Here is a 17,930-nt window from a genome sequence, read left to right on the forward strand (position 1 = left end):
AGCGATATCGCGTCGGAGGGAGGGGATTCTAATCGGAGGAGGGTTTATATGCCATAAAAGGGTTTTTTGCTTTTGGAAGGGGTTTTATGCATATGAATGAGTCCTAATGGATTGGAAGATGGTTTGAGGGGGGAAATGAGGGATCTTGCTAAGTTTCAGGTAAACTTAGCAATTCCTAGGCACACTTATGGTTATATTTCAACCAGGGGGACGGGATAAGTATATAGGGGAGTTATTAACATTGTTATAGTAGGGGAGGGCAGATAGATAGGGAGTCACATAGTAAAGTTAGTAGTTAACATGATAATGATAAGAAAAAGTGCTAAGTATGAGATCTTAGGCTATTAAGGGGGAAAATGACTCATAGAGGAAGTATGGACATTCCTTGAGTAAAGCAGATCTTTACCAAGGCAACTGATATGAAAATGATGAGACTAAGAGATATCAAGCAGATCTTGACCTCTTTAGGGGAAGTTAGTGAGTGATTTGGGGAAGAGGAAGAAGGGGAAGTTAGACATGCCTCGCTTGAGCTCCTTCAAATGGAAAACTAACTCATGCTTGAGATGCGAATAGATATGACACTTGAAAATGTGAAATGGATCACAAGCCATGATTCTGCAACCACAAAGCTACCTACCCGGCCTACTCACCTAGCATTTTCTCTTCTTTTTGGTTTGGGTGCACTTGAACTAGCATACCCAGCTTTTCATTCTTTTCTTCTTGCTGTCCTCCTATCTAAATCTACACTTATTGCATCCAGGGGCTCAGATTAAGCTGTTGAGCACCCTTGTTTCTCTACCTATCTACAAATCTACCAAGATTAAGCTGTTTGGACAGATAATGATTCTCTATATTCTACAACAGGAAATTGAAACCTAGGGAGACCAAGATTAAGCTGTTTGGCCCTCCCTTAACTGAAAACTCATCAAAATGGATCAACTCATCAAAAATGGAACACAGCAGTGGCACTTAGACTAGCACACTCTCATGGACACTTCTTTGGCCTCTGTAGCAAATATGGAACATTGCAGCATGCAAAGTATGACATATTTGGCATGTAAAAATGTCGATCATGAAAGATGAATACCTGCTGCAGCAGGAGGCTAACAGTGGCTCCACTTGGGGATGGATTTTCCTTGTGAAAAGCCAAGAACAGCAGGTCAGACTGCCTTGTATTCAATTGTTGCTGTATTCTGCAAAATTCCCTTTGCTGGCTGCCTTATTAATCCTACCTACTTACCCTAATCAGCACTTACTTTGTTGTTAGGTGAAATGAAATAACCAATGCAGCCACTTAAGCATTATAAACATCAATGACCTTTGCTGCTTGTGTTTGTTGGTGCTTGAAATGGTGATCTTGCAATCTGATGTAGCTTTGTTAACCATTGAGAAGATCAGGGAACTGCTGACCTTCTTTGCTGAAACAAGAAACTGTACAAAAGGGTCTTGCAGCATATATATACAATTGCTAGGCTGAATTAAAGAACTGTACAAAGGTTTGGGACAACTATCATGCTTTGGAATTGGGAGATCATCAACGACTTGACATTGAGCCTTGCAACCTTCTAATGGAGAAGAGCACTGATTTATTTCATCACTCAGCTTGTCATCTGATGGATTATTCAAAACTTGGAGTGATACTTGCAACTCATTACAAACAGGCTCGAATGGGACATGACTGATTTGCGCTTGCTGTTCTTCTTCTTCAAATACCTGAGAAGGCTGAAAACAAAGAGGCAGGGGATCCACTTGGATCATTTGGTCACATGCTGCTGCTTCTGAGTCTTCCTCAATCTGATATTCAATGGCTCTTTGGGGCTGCAAAACTAGAGGCAATACATTTTGAACAATGGTTTGATTATCCTCCAGGCAGTCAATATCAACACTTGCTGACACTTGATTATACACAGCATGATGGTTATCCTTAAAAAATTGAAAAGATTCGAAACAAAAAGGCAAAGTTCCTTTGCTGAAATCAAAACACTCTGCAATTTCCTCCTTTTCTTCATAGCTGAAATGGGCACGCTGATCACTGGGTACAGGCTACTGCTCCTGAACTTTGCTTTCTCCCAAAATAGCATCTGATTCCTCTGCAAGGCTGATTTGAACATTAGGCGCATAATCTTCATCATACAGATCATATTTGGGCAAACAACTGAAAGAAGAAAAGCCACCATATTCACATAGTATATCAGGAGATTGCTCCTTCACATATGGCTCTATGAATATGTCATCTGATTTGTGGTAGGTTTGTTTGTGAATGTCACTACTTTCCTCATGCACAACAGATGTGTTCTTGTGCTCTAAGCATTCAACTTTCTTTGTGATCAGCTGCATCATTTCCTCTGACTTTTGTAACACACTTTGAAGTCTTTCCTTTTCCTCTGCTTTGCGCTGTTTTTCCCTCATCTTCAGATTTTCCTCCACGTCCACAGCTATGTCCTGCATTTGTTTCAAAGTGGACGGGCATCTTTCTCTCAAACGGAACTCAATTTCTGGATCAAATGCTCTAGGATAGTGCAATAGAGCTAGATCAGGAGGAGGCCTTATATTTAAGGGCATAGAAAGATAGACTTGATTGAATCGATCAGAAAATTGCTGAACAGATTCATTAGGAAGTCTTTTTAACTGATCATAATCTTGAATGAGCGAGAGGAAATTAAGTTTGATCATCCATCTATCAAGGAAAAGATTGAGAAACTGCTGAAGTTTAGAGATGCTAGCCTCAGGCAATGCTTTAAACCAAGTCCTAACTTCACTTTGCAAAGAAAGGGAAAACAGCCTAATACTAACATCCTCATCTTCCACTTCAAAAATATTTAAATAATCTTCAAAAGCCTGGACATGCTTTTGGGCAGTAACTCCATTCTCTCCATCAAATCTTGGGAGATACTCAGGATGATCTTTAGGCAAAGGATTGAGCGTGGGAGGCAAAATGAGTGGCTTATATCTATCTGGAACTTTACGAGGCACGGGATTATGTACAGGGATTGAATGACTGGGCTTGATATGAACAGGGATAGGATGATTTGCTTTGATACTTGTTTCCTCCTTGGCTGGATGATGATCTTCAACAACATTTAAAGGCTGCTGTTCTAATGTGCAAGGAGGGATTTCCTCAACATTTTCAAAAGGCAAATCATAAAAATCAAATTTAAACTCGTCTTTAAAATACAATATACACAGCAAAATTTTATGGAAGAGAAAGAACATGACCTCTTGGATAATAATCCGGGTCAACAGCCTGATCTGCTCATATATTTCTTTTGGGTTCATTTCTCCAGCGGAGTCTTTATTATGAGGATTATGTGGAGTCGCCAGGTGGATAAATTAACTTTGAAGGGTCTGATCTCTGTCCACCAACACAGACCAGAGCTAATATGAAATAAATCTGAAGAAAAGGGAGATTTTCTCCAGGAAACAAAATATTTTTGAGATTTTTTGATTTTTTGGGATTTTTCAAAACAACTTTGAGACTTATTCGAAAGGCAAACTGATCAAAATTGGGGATTTACAGTCATAAACAAATGATTCCTCCCCAGTGGAGTCGCCATTATGTTAACACTCAGGTTGTTCCCTTTGACTCCTAAGGGAATACGGCCGAGGTAACCACAAACCAATCTTTGGACTGCAGGTCCTAGCCTACCTACAGTCAGAGAGGGCTCTCTCTTTATGATTTAGCTTTGTTTAAGGGATGATTTTAGGCTAGATATGATGCACATGGTTTTGTTTGAGTTTGGTGGGATGGTTGATATATTCAAGCATAGTTGGCATGCAAAGTGTAAGAAGTTCAAACCATTGGGCATGGAGTCTATGAATGTGAACTGAAGGGTGTGTTTTCCTTGGCAGAAGAAGGAATATGGAGTAGGATAGCTACACATGGCACAATGATTAATGATGGAACAAGGATGAAATGGAGGTCAGGGGATGAGAGGCAATTAAGGATCTCTCATCTAGCTAAAGAGGGAAAATGGATGAAGACTAAATAGGAGCAATGAAGGATTCCTAGACATCATTCAGAAATGATAGAAATAGCTTAAACATGATCAATTAAGTATGCATATTCATCACTAATTCAGAGGAAAACATAGAAAGTTACAAGAATTGAGCACAGAGGGCATGAAAACCATTTCTGAACTATTCCTTCTTCCTGCAACTTAGATTATGATATATAGATGATACAGATACATATAAATTGATAAACAAAGGGATGAAAGACTTATTGGACCATGAGCAAGCACGAGAATTCCATATCAAGCTCTTCAGCCATTGAAAGCACAACCAACCAGTTCAAATGCAAATATTCCAGCAATCTTTGATTACAGAAATTCTTAAGCTTACAACACAAGTCTAGAATGAGAAATACAACCAACCAACCCTTGAAACAGTGCACAGGGTGGTTTAAATAGAGAAAATATCTAAAAAATATCTACAACAGTAGATCTGAGACAGATGTGAAGAAATAAATGCTTCTAACCTAACATTTATTGTAATGAATGTTAAAAATATCTATGTAATAGCTGCGCTGGGGCAGCAACCTCAAGAATGAATTAATATGGTCCTTTTGTTGCAATGCACTGGCAATTTGCCATAACTTTGCCTTGAATACTGAAGAGCTGCCCATATGTGGCTTGATACATTGTTCTGGTAATAACTGGGCTTTAAATTCATTCATCTGCGCCTGCAAGTGGTTCTGTTGCCTTGAGTGGCTTTAAAGCTCATAACTGCGACCTGGTGAGCCTTTATGGCTCAAAACTACCTTATTGACTTTGATGGGGGCCTTTATTATTCATCTGCGTTGGCGCTTTAAATCTCCCACTGATCTTTTGTCTGATACTCTTTAAAACCGAATATGGGCTCTATCTCACACTGCCGAATGCTTTAACTGTCAAATCGCCCCTTTGTAGCCGCCTTCAAGGCCAAAATAGCTGTGGTGGCACCTCTGCGGGCTTCTGGAGGCTTTGGAGGAGTTTCAGCGCTTGGACGATCAAAATATATTTAAATATAATGGAAAATTGCAAAACTGGTGTAAGAACGGATGCTGAAGGCATGCCGAGGCTGAAATCCTGCAATTTGGGGCTCATATGGGTTTGGAGTGATCAAAATTGATTGAAGAATGACCCTGTTCCCTTGAAGAAGAGGCACGCGCGGCAAAAATATGAATAATATGAAAAATAGCCCATTTTCCTTTATAACAGGCAAAATGCCCATTTACACGCAAAAATCACGAAAAACATGGGCGGGCACTGCACTGTTCACTAGATTAAATCCTGGCCGTTGGATCCGCGCGGGCCGATCCAACGGCTAGCGCTAAATCGGCGGTTGGCGGGTCGACGGTCCCAACCCAAAAAAGCTCTGACGAGCGATGAAGCCTGCGGACCCGAAAATGCATTAAGGCCTATCTTTTATTAAAATCGGGTCCGGCCCATCAGCGGAACCCAATCGGCGGACTTGACGAAAATGGATAAGCGGACCCGAACTCCTTCAAAACTGTTTTTCATTACTTTTCGGATCACGAAACGGAGGGTACAGTACTACCCCTTTTCAGACCCGACACACATTATTCTCTGATTTATTGTTATTTCGGCTTCGGAATATCGGAGCAGTCCCGCTTGGCTGTACAAAAGGGCCTTTTTAGACCCGAAAAACTGTATGCCACGCCTTATAATATTTCGGCTCCGCCAGTCGGAGCCATATATGGGGGCGAGCGATTAAATATGGGCCGTTTATTCTTGAGGACCTGAATGGATGGCTGCGATGCAGTCGGCATATCGCGTTGGGAAAACCCAAGGGGGTGGGCCTTAACACATATTGCGATAGCGATGCGATATGGCGGAAAAATGCAGATTTAACGTTATAACTTAAGTTTTATAAAAAACTTAAGTTAAACGATAAAGCGGGTTTATAAGAAAAATGCGGAGATATATGTATAAAAGGGGAATATGATGGTGGGGGGCCTCCGATAGCGATATCGCATCGGGGGAGAGGGGACTGGTGTTATATATATATATATATATATATATACGACCAACACTGTTACCACCTCCGACAACGATATCGCGTCGGAGGGAGGGGATTCTGATCGAAGGAGGGTTTATATGGCATAAAAGGGGTTTTTTGCTTTTGGAAGGGGTTTTATGCATAGGAATGAGTCCTAATGCATTGGAAGATGGTTTGAGGGGGGAAATGAGGGCTCTTGCTAAGTTTCAGGTAAACTTAGCAATTCCCAGGCACACTTATGGTTATTTTTCAACCAGGGGGAGGGGATAAGTATATAGGGGAGTTATTAACATTGTTATAGTAGGGGAGGGGAGAAAGATAGGGAGTCACATAGTAAAGTTAGTAGTTAACATGATAATGATAAGAAAAAGCGCTAAGTATGAGATCTTAGGCTATTAAGGGGGAAAATGACTCATAGAGGAAGTATGGACATTCCTTGAGTAAAGCAGATCTTTACCAAGGAAACTGATATGAAAATGATGAGACTAAGAGATATCAAGCAGATCTTGACCTCTTTAGGGGAAGTTAGTGAGTGATTTGGGGAAGAGGAAGAAGGGGAAGTTAGACATGCCTCGCTTGAGCTCCTTCAAATGGAAAACTACCTCATGCTTGAGATGTGAATAGATATGACACTTGAAAATGTGAAATGGATCACAAGCCATGATTCTACAACCACAAAGCTACCTACCCGGCCTACTCACCTAGCATTTTCTCTTCTTTTTGGTTTGGGTGCACTTGAACTAGCATACCCAACTTTTCATTCTTTTCTTCTTGCTGTCCTCCTATCTAAATCTACACTTATTGCATCCAGGGGCTCATATTAAGTTGTTGAGCACCCTTGTTTCTCTACCTATCTACAAATCTGGCAAGATTAAGCTGTTTGGACAGATAATGATTCTCTATATTCTACAACAGGAAATTGAAACCTAGGGAGACCAAGATTAAGCTGTTTGGCCCTCCCTTAACTGAAAACTCATCAAAATGGATCAACTCATCAAAAATGGAACACAGCAGTGGCACTTAGACTAGCACACTCTCATGGACACTTCTTTGGCCTCTGTAGAAAATATGGAACATTGAAGCATGCAAAGTATGACATATTTGGCATGTAAAAATGTCGATCATGAAAGATGAATACCTGCTGCAGCAGGAGGCTAACAATTACAACATATTGTAATGGTCTCATGGGTCTGTATATATATATATCGCAATCCCAGATTTCAAGTGGCATTCCTTTTTAATACATGATTTCCAATGTGGATGTGATATAACATTAAATCATGTTGTGATGGTGTAACGGGTCCACAATAATATAATGAGTCCATGCATATGGAATATTACAATAGGGCAGTTTAAAATGGAGTGATTGGGTCCACACTTTATTTCGCAGTCAGGGGTTTCAATGTGACAAGCCTTTCATAACTTGTGATGCGGTATTCCAATAAGCTTATTTTGATAACTCAAATAGGTCCACAAATTTATCACAAACGATGGTTTGCAGGACTTCATGAGTGCGAGACTTGAGTCATACTTTCCTACCCGCGCTCTTCTGACAACTATTGTTCCTATTGGCTCTTTCTAATATTTCATGCGATATCTCTGATACGGCTCTTACTCTTGAGCATATGCGATATTTTAATAAGAACACTTTGTAACAGACTCTTACTCATGGCTTGGCTTTCCTGTGGCTTCGTTCCTTGGCTTTCTTGTGGCTTCGCTCCTTGGCTTCTTGCTCTAGTTTCTTCATGGATTTGCTCTACTTCTCCTTGGATTCATATAATTATTTAGTATCTAGAATATTGCCATATTGACATCAATGACAATCTAGATCAACAATCTCCCCCTTTTTTATTGATGGCAATATTCTTCTTCTCTCCCCCTTTGACGTCAATGGAAAAGGAATGCACAAGGACTCCCCATGTCGAACTTCTCCCCCTGTCATGCAACGTCTTTATGAATCAACCTAAAGTGATGCTAAAGAAATAACCCCCATCTTTTGACAAAGATGTTAAATACTTCTAGAGGGAGAGGTTTTGTGAAAATATCAGCTATCTGCTCCTTAGTATTGATATATTCCAAGATGATGTTTTGTTCAGCTACTTGTTCACAAATAAAATGATACTTGATTGGTATATGTTTGGTCTTTGAGTGCATCATTGGATTTTTTCTGAGGCTGATAGCACTTGTGTCATCATAATAGATGGTGATTGGTTGATTTTTATCTATGTTGACATCTTTTAGAGCTTCCTTCATCCATAAGATTTGAGTACAACAATCTGTTGTAGCTATATACTTGGCTTCAACTGTAGATAGTGATATGGATGTCTTTTTTTTACTAATCCACGACACTAGACAGTCTCCCAGGAAGAATGCATTTCCACTCGTACTTTTTCGATCATCGACACTTCCGACCCAATCAACATCAATTTATGTGGTCACAGTAAGAGTTGAGCTCTAAGGGTACCAAAGACTGAAATAAAGAGTCCCTTTCAAGTATCTGAGAATTATTTTTACAACCATCAAATGGGATTGTTTAGGGGGCTGCTTGAAACCTTCCCACCATTCCTACTACTTGCATAATGTTGGGTGTTGTAGCTGTTAAGTATAGAAGGGCTCCAATTGTTGAATTGTAATGAGTTGCATCTACTAGAGGGGAGTCATCATCTTTGCTTAATTTGCAATCTATGGTCATAGGTGTGCTCATGGGTGCACAGTCTTCCATTCCATATCTTTTAAGCATGTCTTTAAGATATTTGGCTTGAGATATGAATATGCCTATCGTGATTTCAGATACTTGTAGTCCAAGGAAGTAAGATAACTCTACTATCATCAACATTTCAAAATCTTTTGACATATTTTGAGCAAACTCATGGCTAATTTCATCATTATTACTAGTAAAAATTAGATCATCAACATAAACAAGTGTCATTAGTAACTTATCCTCAGTCGTCTTTATGTAGAGATTACTTCCTTCCACCCCCTTCAAGAAGCTTTGTTGTTGTAGATAGTGATCCAATCTTGCGTACCAAGCTCTAGGAGCTTGTTTCAACCCATATAATGCCTTTTTCAACTTAAAAACAAAGTCTTTTCCTTCTGATAGATTAAACCCTTTTGGTTGCTCCATGTAGACTTCTTCCTTGAGTTCCCCATTTAGAAATGTTTATTTAACGTCCACTTGATAGATTTTAAATCCTTTTGAGTAGGAGAATTCCAAGAACATCTTGATAGATTTCACACGAGATTTTGGTGCGAAGGTTTCTTCAAAGTCAATTCCTTCTTTAGGTTTGCATCCCTTCATCTATATTGCCAATAATCTGCTCTTCTGGTGATATTTTTGGAGAAAATTCATCTTTGAAGGGGTTTGAGATGGTTCTTTTTCCTTTGGTTTTTCTTGATCTTTTTCTTCTTTTTCAAGTTCTTCTTCACTGAGAGGGTCAACTTCATGTTCTTCAATTTCTTTTCCGGAAGGTCTTCATCAATCTTCACACCAACGCTTTCCACTATTTTCCCTAGTCGATTATTGTAGCACTTGTAGACATTGCTCCTTGTAGAATATCCAAGGAAGATCCCTTCGTCAACCCGAGAATCAAATTTTCTTGGTGAGCCATCATTGATTTTTATGAAGCACTTGCTTCCAAAAAACTTGAAGTATTTTATTGAGGCAGGTCTTCCTTTCCATAATTCATAGGGAGTCTTATCATTATTTGGTCTTAATCGAGTTCGATTCAAGGTATAGACAGCTATCCCGGCTGCTTCTTGATGAGCCCCAAAAATGGGTAACTTATTGGGCTCATTTTGCCTATTGTTCTTCATCAATCCACCATTTTTCATAGTTTATGCATGTTTTTTGAGTATATTTATGTTAGTTGAATGAATGAGGATAGTCACTTGGCCAAGAGGGCTAACACGTGGTTATTGTAGATTTTTGGACAAATTTTGGACCAAGGCCAAGCATTTATGAGCCAGATGACAGCCAAGCATGAAGGAAAAAGGGTGAGGATTCGTAGGAAGGGTGTCTGCTACACTAAATGGCCCCTTCCTGAAATTATCCACCCTCAGCGCGGAGTTCAGCAGGCCACCGAGAAGGATTCCCAAAGGCAGTAGAGCAGTTTTGTATAAAGTGTCTGATCACTGGCAGTTCAAGCAGCCAAGCCCCTCGAGTTAAGGAGGGATGTTGGAGACCCTCGTGGGCATAAATAGGAAGGCTTTCAGCTTTCGTAGGTTACTTTTGGGAACAATTGTATTCTGCACTATAGTGCTGCTAGTTTCTTAGCTCACTTTGTAGCTTCTGCTGTACAACTTTCTTTGTGACATGGTTATTTTTGAATAATGAAGAGCAGTTTCACTTGGCATCAGTTCTAAGATTTTATTAGGAGCCTGCAGCTCTTGGGGTTGGGCCCAAAACAAGTGCCAAGGCCTCCTTCATGTACTATTATATGCTTTTAGTGTTTTTGCAAAATAATTTCTGTTAAGTAGATTACAATCTTGCTAGGTTACCTAGATCATTGTTGATGATTAGAGAGGCTTTTCATGTTCATATTGATTTGATAGTTTAATAACAGAGAATATCTTTAGAAAAAGGCCATCAAGCACCCCTGATCTCACCTCTCCCTCTGTGGAACCATGAGCTGAGACCAAGGTGTCCTTGCTGCCCCAAAAACACTGTCTTTGCTCCATCATGCAATTGTTAGTGTTAAATGCTCATTTGCAGAAGTTGATACCAGTTGTGGGTACATGTTTAGGTTCATGATTGCTTATTTTTCATAGCTATTTCACATGATTTCGTTGCAATAAACTTCTGTTCATTTTCTTTGCTGATATTTAGGGCAGATTAGGTTAAGATAGCTAGGTCTTTCGTTTTTCCGAGTCTTTGTTTGAATAGTTTGGAAAATAACTTGTAGAGCACCTGTAATACCTCTTTGCCTACCCCTAATCCCCCAATACTGCCTGGTCCGTCCTCTAACTCTGATTCTTGCCTTGCATTTGCCACGTTCCCTCATGTTGACCTAATTTCCATATTTTTGTGAAACATTGCTCTAACCCTCCTTGAACAAATCCAGCCATCCTTATCACTCACCCGCTTCGTTCACCAAGTCCTAGACCTCATCACACCCTCATCTCACCTCCATACCCACTTCTCCACCTTTTTTTCACCATCATCCCTTCAAAACTCCCTTTCGGAACATCCTGTAGAAGCCATAGAACATCCTGTAGAACCCCTGCAGACTTCCTGTAGAAGCTCACAAAAGCGGTTTCTTGAGATCTGAGCACTGTGAAACTCTCTGGAAGGGTTCTAGGGATGCCTTAGGCCCTCTTCTAACCTTCCCAACCTCCTGCAAGTGCCTACTCCATTTCCTTTCACCAATCAACCTCTACACAATAAAAAACAGTTAAAGCACATGCAAAATAATTCTGATAAATTACTCAAAAATGAAAAAAGATGTTTTCTTCGTATTTCTCTTCAAAAGTAGCTTAGTCACATGCATTTTACCTTTTTAAAAGTCAATGGCATCCATTTCCGTAGCTTTCATCCTTATACTTGCATCAGTAGGGTTAGTCGGCAGAACTAGGGTTTGCTAGGGCTTGCGTTCCTTTTTCACTTTTTGCTTCTTTCTACAAGTAGACTAGCTTCCTTTGAGTTAGCTTTCATCCATCACTATTAAAAGCTTCTTCTGAGAACTCATAGAAGTTGGCTTAATTTCCTAGCGGACTTGTGCCAACTGATCTAGTGATAGCTGCGGCAAGAGCTAGTACTTGTGCATATAGCATCGTCGCTTCCAAGTTTGCTACGAACTACCAGGTTGATAAAAGTAAAGAAGGGAGTCCCAGGAGTTGCAGCATTATTGCTGCAATACTGGAGCCCACCACTTCTCTCTAGAATTTTGGCTGCAAGTCAACTGCTATTAACATTGTTCTTGCCATTTCTTGAACTGTTCAGTTTCTTCTTTCAACTACACCATTTTGCTTGGGCTTTCTGGTAGCCGAGAGTTCTCTTTCAATTCCATGTTCTTTACAGAATTCATCAAATTATTTTGATGTGAATTCTCCCCCTCTATCTGTTTTGACACTGTTGGGTTGTGATATATTCTTTCCATGACTAGCCCACATAGTTAACTAGGGGGTTAGAAGTGGGGCGGAGCCCCCCCTTTGTTGTGTTGATTGCGTAGTGGTGGGGGGGTCATAGGGGGTTTGAGGGGTGCAGGTAACCCCACTCTATGGGGTTCGGGGCAGCGCCCTGGAAAATTTTGTTTTTGGACCCTATATTAGGTTGGGGAGACCTAACTATGGTTTTGTGCATGATTTTTCGCACATGGTTTTGGACGTAATGGTTTTCGGTCCATGGTACTGGATGCTTCGACATGTATAAATATGTATTGTAACATTGAAAGGAACATAATGAAAATCAAGTTAGTACTCCCAATTTTGGGATCTAGGGGAAAATCTATGTGGATATGTGTTTTATGTGTTATGCTCTTGCATTGTTTATTTTATGTGTTTCTAGAATTCGCATGCAGGTAATTTTTGTACGGGGTTAAAACCTACATTTGGTATCAAAGTTGTTTTGGCTTCAAGGGGACGCCTTTGTTTCTAAGGGGTTTCGCTCGGGCCTGTGGTAGACCCTATTCAGTGGGAGATCTGCAAGATCAATTTTGGTGGTGAAAGAAGATGGCGAGCAATTGAAAGATAGAGATCGAGAAATTTAATGGTCACAGTTTTGAGTTGTGGAACTCAAGATGGAGGATCTGTTGGTGGATAAAGATTAGTGGATCGTGGTAGATCCAGGTACTAAACCAACGAGAGTGTCCAATGAAGAATGGGAGAAAATGGATTGGAAGGGAAAGAGAACAATATGATTGCGTGTCTCAAATTAAGTATTGCTAAATGTATCACAGGAAGCTATGGAAAAGGCTTTGCGGGACAAATTAGGGACTTTGTACCAATCTAAGTCTCTGGTGAATAAACTGTTCCTACGGAAAAAGCTGTATAACCTGAGGATGAAAGATGGAGACTCGGTGACAGAACATTTGAACGCATTTAATACTATGGTAAATCAATTATTATCTATTGATATTAAAATTTCAGATGAAGATAAGTGCATCAATTTGTTGTGTTCTCTACCAGATTCGTGGGATAGTCTGGTTATTGCAATAGGTAGGAATGCAACTGCCTTGCAGTTTGATGAAATAGTCTCATCCTTACTGATGGAGGAGATGAGATGGAAAAATATAGAGAGCCAGAATGGTGATGCCTTGTCTGTACAAGGACGGTCCCAGAACAGAAATTAAAATAAGTCATTGATTAGGAGATCAAAATCTAGAGGGATATCTAAATCTCGAGGAAAACTTGTAAAGGTGGTGTGCTGGAAATGCAGAAAGAAAGGGCACTACAAAAGGGATTGTAAATCTAAAGCTCCTAACAAAGGAAAGGGATCTAATGATGCTCCTTTTGCAGAGGTGAAAACCACCTCAGATGAAGGTGGGGATGTGTACTTGGCTTTTTCAAGTACACATGAAGATCATGAGGCATGGTTGATTGACTTAGGTGCATCCTTTCACTTCACTCCCCATAGAGAGTGGTTTTGTGAGTATGAGAAATATGATGGTGGTGATGTCTTCTTGGGGGATGATAGGAAGGCTAGAATCATTGGTTGCGGAAAAATAAAGTTGAAGTTGCAAGGTGGAAGGGTTAGAACACTTCCGGGTGTTCTGCATATTCCTGCATTGGCTAGAAATCTAATTTCCATAAGCAAGCTGGATGATGCAGGTTCAAAAACAGTGTTCAAGAAGGATACCTACAAAATGGTTAGGGAAGCACTGGTATTGATGTGGGGAGTTCGGATTGGAACTCTGTACATGCTGCAAGGTAGCACGGTTATTGATGGGTGCAATAGTTCTGTGATTCGTGAAAGTGGAGCAGAAAATCTAGTGGTCTCTGGAGAGAAGACCATGCTGTGGCATCAAAGGCTTGGACATATTAGAGAGAAGGGCCTTCAAATACTTCATGGTAAAGGTATGGTAGAAGGTATGAGTAATAGCTCTCTGGATTTTCATTTCTGTGAAAATTGTGTATATGGGAAGTAGAATTAGGTGAGTTTCCCCTCTGGTGGTAAGAGGGCGAAACATATATTAGAACTTGTGCACAGTGATGTGTTTGGACCTGTGAAGGTTCCATCACTGGGTAAGTCTGTGTACTATGTATCATTTATAGATTATTTCTCAAGGAATACATGGATATATTTCCTTAAGAAGAAATCTGAAGTCTTTGACAGGTTTAAAGAATTTAAGGCTCTGGTGGAAAACCAGATAGAGAAGAAGATAAAGGTGCTGAGGATAGATAACGATGGAGAGTTTTGCAGTAAGGAATTTGAAGAGTTTTGTAAGAAGTGTGGTATAGCACGACATAAGACTACTCCGTATACACCTCAACAAAATGGAGTTGCAGAAAGAATGAAAAAGACATTGATGGAAAGGGCAAGAAGCATGCTCAGTGGTGCTGGGTTAGGACAAGAATTTTGGGCAGAGGCAGTGGAGACTGCATGTTACCTAGTCAATAGATCACCTTCATCAACATTGGAAGATAAGACTCCACAAGAGGGATGGACTGGTAAACATTCTCTTTCACATCTGAGGGTATTTGGATGTGATGCATATGTACATGTTCCAAAGGAGAAAATAACCAAGCTAGATAGTAAATCTGAAACGTGCATCTTTATTGGGTATAAGGATGGTTTAAAGGGTTATAAGTTTTGGAACCCAGTAACAAGGAAGGTTGTGTACAACCGAGATGTGGTGTTCAGAGAGGTGAAAGATGTTATTAAACATGAATACCAACCAAAGGAACCTAAGAAGATAGAGTTTGAGCTAAAGGAGGAAGAATCAAACTCTACAGCAGAGGAGGAATCAGAAGATGAAGAACCACAAACTTCGGGTGTGAGAAGATCAGTTCGAGAAACAAGGAAACCAGAAAGGTATAGTCCATTTTCTTTCCGTTCAAATTTTGCTTTATCTATTACTGATGATGATCCAAGAACTGTGAAGGAATCAGTAGATTCAGAGGATGGAAAACTATGGAAAGAGGCCATGGTTGATGAAATGGCATCTTTGCATAAAAATAAGGCTTGGGATTTGGTGGAGTTTCTGGCTGGAAGGAAACCCATTGGCAGCAAATGGGTGTTCAAGAAGAAGAAAAATGTAGAAAGAAAGGTAGAGAAATACAAAGATCTATTGGTAGCAAAAGGTTATTCCTAGGTGTCGGGAATTGATTTTGGTGACATTTTTTCTCCTGTTGCCAAGGTAAATTTTATTAGATTACTTTTATTTGTTGCTGTTGCTTTTGATTTTGAGGTAGAACAGATGGATGTGAAGACAACATTTCTTCACAGAGATCTAGAAGAGGAGATCTACATGAAGCAACTTGAAGGTTTTGCGGTGAAGGGTAAGAAAGAATTGGTATGCAAGTTAAAGAAGTTTCTGTATGGGTTAAAATAGTCACCAAGGATGTGGTATCAGAAATTTGATCCATTTATATGGGGACTTGGCTTTACCAGAAGCAAAGCAGATCACTGTGTGTATTTTAAATTAATTGGTGACTGTGTTATTTATCTGGTCTTGTATGTGGATGATATGTTGCTGGTTGGAAATGACAAAGAAATTATCTAGGATTTGAAGACCCATTTGTCCTCCAAATTCGACATGAAATATCTTGGTGTTGCAAACTATATTATGGGCATGGAAATTAAAAGAGATCAGACAAAGAGGAAGCTTTGGTTAAACCAGAGGAAGTATGTTGAGACAATATTGCAGAGGTTTAATATGCAGAATAGTAAACCGGTGAAGGTTCCTATTCCTGTAGGTGTAAAGTTATCTGTTGAACAGTGTCCCAAGACACAAAAAGAGGAAGAGGACATGTCCCATGTGTATAAATTTCACCGTAGATTAAATTGATTATGCAATGTACTAAAGAAAAAAACTTAATCTACTTCTACAATCAAACTTGTGGAAGTTTAATCGATTTTGATCAAGATAAAATAGAACACATATAACAAAGAAGAAGATTCAATCGCACATGAAACACATAAGCATACTCTGGGGAAAGCCTTAGCTCAAAACCCCGCTATCTGTATTATCATACAAGTGGAAATATCTCAAGATTATGCAAAGATTTAGCTCATAAGCTATCCAGCTCTCAATACAATCCCTCACTGCTGCTCATAGACAGAATAGACAACACATATGCCTTCCTTTAGTCCTCCAAGCCTCCTATTTCCTTGCGCAGTTTCTCCTGGGTCCTTTAGCTACCACTTGTGTGAATTCACCTCTCGCACAACTCTGACCTCTGAAATAACTGTCCAGTCCTGAAGGAGATAATTCCTTATGCATGAATGAGTTTCCTATATAGGAAAATTCCTCCAACTGATAGTACACTGTCCCTTCCTTTAATCTCAACTGGGCCTTTCTCTGAACTGACATGCATGAGTTATTTATGAGAGAATATTCAGTTATCTAGAGAACACTAGTTGCATGCATGCATGCAATAATTGACTGAACTCACAATTAGTTCCTCCAACTATTTGGAACTAATTTAACTGGACTTAACTCAGTTAACTGAGCTAACTAATTACAACTCAAATACAACTCATCCTTATCTCCTTAATTACAGGATAACTTCCTCAATCAATGGAGAAACTGTTGCATGTCTTCACATAGACTTCATGTTTGATTTTCTACAACTAATTAACTCAAGATGAATTAATTAATTATTCTTCAAACAACTAGTGAGACTAAATTCAAATTTTAATTCTCAATTTTAATTCAGGGACTAATTAAAATTAAAATCTATCCTGAAATTCTATTTATAGCAATTCTATTTTTATCATTTCTATTTTTAGCATTTCTATTTTTTGCTATTTCCAACAAAGTTGGAGTATGTCCTGAAATGCTTTTTTTAACATTTCTCGTTGACATTTTCAACACTCCCTCTCAACAAGAAAGACATTCAACTTGAACCCGATCCTGAACCTTTGGAATGTTCTGCATGCAACACTTATCTCAAGTGTTGTTGCTCCAGCAACTCTAGAAACAAAAAATATCCAATCTGAATCAGAATGATGCCTTTGTCATCAAACTCTCTAACTGCTATTGCCTCCGTCGACTGAAACCTCTGCACCTCTATGCTCTGTCACTTTGATCTCTGACTGCATCAATCACACCAATTCCTCCTGCTGCATCTGTGCTGCTGCTGGTCCTATCTCCCAGCACTGTATCTGCACTGCACCTCCTCTCATCATGTTGCATCGTGCTGCCCACTGCTGCACTGCAACTTAGTTACTGAGAAGTAAGTAACTGATTCCCCAACTGACCTCCCTATTGGGCTAGAAAAAACCTCTAATGTTGAAGCTCCCTCTGCCGCTAACAAGTGCTCCCTCTTTGACCTTTGCGTTGCTACCACAACTCCCTACATCTTGCACCATTGCACACCTCTCCGTGCCATCCTGCACTGGCACAACACTCTTATGCCTCTATCATTGCTGCAACCTGCTAGCTTTGTGTTGTCTTGGGACTCCTGCACTGTAGCTCTCTCTGCCAATCCATCTGCATTTGTCTCTACCCACTCAGCCAGTCTTACTACTCCTCGTTGGGGCCCCTGTAGTAAGGTCTAATCAAAGAGGTTGGGTATCTCAAGGATCTGGTGGGCCCCAGTATTGTAGCAATAATGCTACAACTCCTGGAACTCCCTTCTTTAATTTTATCAACTCGGTAGTTCGTAACAAACTTGGAAGCGACGGTGCTATATGCACAAGTACTAGCTCTTGCCGCAACTGTCACTTGGTCAGCTAGCATAAGTCCGCCAGGGGCTTAAGCCAACCTCTATGAGCTCTTAGAAGAATCTTTTTAACTGATGGATGAAAGCTAACTCAAAGGAAGCTATTC

The sequence above is a fragment of the Pinus tabuliformis genome, chromosome 8 (assembly GCF_031772625.1).
Source record: "Pinus tabuliformis cultivar Carrire ecotype Pingquan chromosome 8, CPIR1, whole genome shotgun sequence".
NCBI classification, from domain to species: domain Eukaryota; kingdom Viridiplantae; phylum Streptophyta; class Pinopsida; order Pinales; family Pinaceae; genus Pinus; species Pinus tabuliformis.